Source organism: Mandrillus leucophaeus, unplaced genomic scaffold (genome assembly GCF_000951045.1).
Source record: "Mandrillus leucophaeus isolate KB7577 unplaced genomic scaffold, Mleu.le_1.0 Scaffold7, whole genome shotgun sequence".
In the NCBI taxonomy this organism is placed as follows: Eukaryota; Metazoa; Chordata; class Mammalia; order Primates; family Cercopithecidae; genus Mandrillus; species Mandrillus leucophaeus.
The window spans coordinates 6597032-6599403 of record NW_012107585.1 but is presented as its reverse complement, the minus strand read 5'-3'; positions in this window follow the sequence as shown (position 1 = coordinate 6599403).

Genomic DNA, 2372 nt, shown 5'->3' with positions numbered 1-2372 from the left:
GGGTATAGCAAAGATCAATGAATCTAGGGTGGATGGGAAAGGAATTGGAGGAAGGAGGGTCCTGAGAGGGAGAAAGTGGAAGGGCCAAGGGATTCTAGAGTTCAAAGAACTGCTAAGCTGGAATGATCAAAAGAGCAGAAGGTACAAGTCTGTGATCAGAGAAATGTGAGACTTTAGAGGAAGATTCATTCCAGGAAAAAATGAGGGCCGGTACATGTCCAGGGAGATGGTGGCTAAAGTAGAGTGGAGGTGAAGGTCATTGGAATAAGAAGGGACAGGAGTTGAGGGGCCAGGAGTTCGGCCAGGTCCTGGCTCATTAAAGTCACCAATATGGCAGTAGGAACTGGGGCGAGAAGGATAAGCCAGTTGCCAAAGCCCTCTGAGAGTAAGAGTTGACTGATTGATTGATGAGTAGGCATGAGTAAAGGTTGATTGATTGATTGATGAGTAGGCATCATCAATGAGAAGGCGCAGAAGGTGGTACAGGCAGATGTCAGGAGCCTCAGCACTTACTCAAGATAGAGGACGACGGATCTGGAAATAGAGGTGCGGAGCATAGAGGACACCATGGCGGTGGGAGACGGACCACCATCCTCTGGGAAGGGCTTCAAGAACTGTCAGGGAGGAGAGCCAGGTCTTACTGAGGGCAGGAAGTAGAGGGAACTTTGTATGCAGAGGTCAGGACCTTACAGATAAAGAGCACACTTCACTCTTCCTTTTTTCCATCTCACAGGCTGGAATGAGCGTCTGTAGGTGAGCCACCTTTGACCCAGAGTTTGGGTCATATCCCTACCTGCTAATTGGTAATAGAAGCATGCTTGAAACATGCTTGAAATCCTTCCCACATGTCCATTAGTCTTTAGAGCTTGTCAGTATCAGGGGTGTAGCAGACATTCCTAATTGCCCATTCAAAATCCATTATGGGTACGGCACGGTGGCTCATGCCTGTAATCCTAGCACTTTGGGAGGCTGAGGCAGGAGGATCCCTTGAACCCGGGAGTTTGAGACCAGCCTGGGCAACATAGCGAGACCCCTTTTCTCTACCAAAAATAGAAAAAATAACCAGGTGTGGTGGGCATGAGCCTAGGTCCCAGCTACTCTGGAAGCTGGGTGGTGGTTGCGGGGATCGTTTGAGCCCAGGAGGTCGAGGTGAGCCATGATCACACCACTGCACTCCAGCCTGGAGTGCTGAGACCCTGTCTCAATAAATAAATAAATAAATAATCCATTCTATTTTCCTTATTAACAGAATCCCCAATTTTGTTCAGGTTTGAAACCCTTGAGAAAGACAACTTCATCCCCAATTCAGGAGTATTCACGTTAGTCTTATTCTGCTTGTGGGTGACTGGTGTAGGCATGGATATGAAAATGAGTATATGGCTATGAAACATGAGAGGAAACTTGTTAGGGGGCTTCTAAAGAAAGATGTAGGGGCTGGGCACAGTGGCTCACACCTGTAATTTCAGCACTTTGGGAGGCTGAGATGGGAGGATTGCTTGAGATCAGGAGTTCAAGACCAGCCTGGGCAACATGGTGAAACCCATCTACAAAAATGTTAAAAATTAGCCAGGCGTGGGTGGTGCACACTTACAGTCCCAGCTGCTTGGGAGGCTGAGGTGGGAGGGTCACTTGAGCCCAAGAGTCAAGGTTGCACATCACTGCACTCCAGCCTGGGTGACAGACTGAGATCCCATCAAGGAAGGAAGGAGGGAGGGCAGGAGGGAGGACAGAGGAAACAAAGGAAAGTAGGAAAGAAGCCAGGAAGGAAGGAAGGAGGGAAGGAAAGAAGGAAGGAGTAATTCCTAAGAAACAGACACAAGAAGAGATGGCCTTTCTGAAATGACATGCTCTACATGGCAGAGCAGAATGATGGAAAGAACTTGGTGTGAACTGCTGAGTTAACTAACCCAGGAGCCACCCTACCTTGGGACTCTCTCTTGCTCTTTTTCTCTCTTTCTCTCTGAAATATTATTTAAGCCATTTTAACTGGGCTTTCATTTACTCACAGCCAAAGAATTCTGTGATGATCAGAAGACTGACCACAGCATCCCTGCAGTACGGAGCCAGGTAAACATCCTCCTGCTGGAGGCAACCTGCCTGGGCGCTGGGATCAGTCTCAGGTGCAGCACACAATGGGCCACCCACCCTGGCATCTTTCCTGTGGTGTCCGTTCCCTGGCATCTTCCTGGTCATCGACAGGTCCTGGAATAAGGTACTGGAATGTGGCTCAGGTGTCTACTACCTTATAGACCCAAAGCTTCAGTTCCCTTCCATTTTCTCATTCCCCTTGAGAGTTCTGGCAGCTTCTCCTTTAGTCCAACTAACACAGAAGAGATACTCTCATTCAAATAATGGGGGGGTTGACTGCCTCG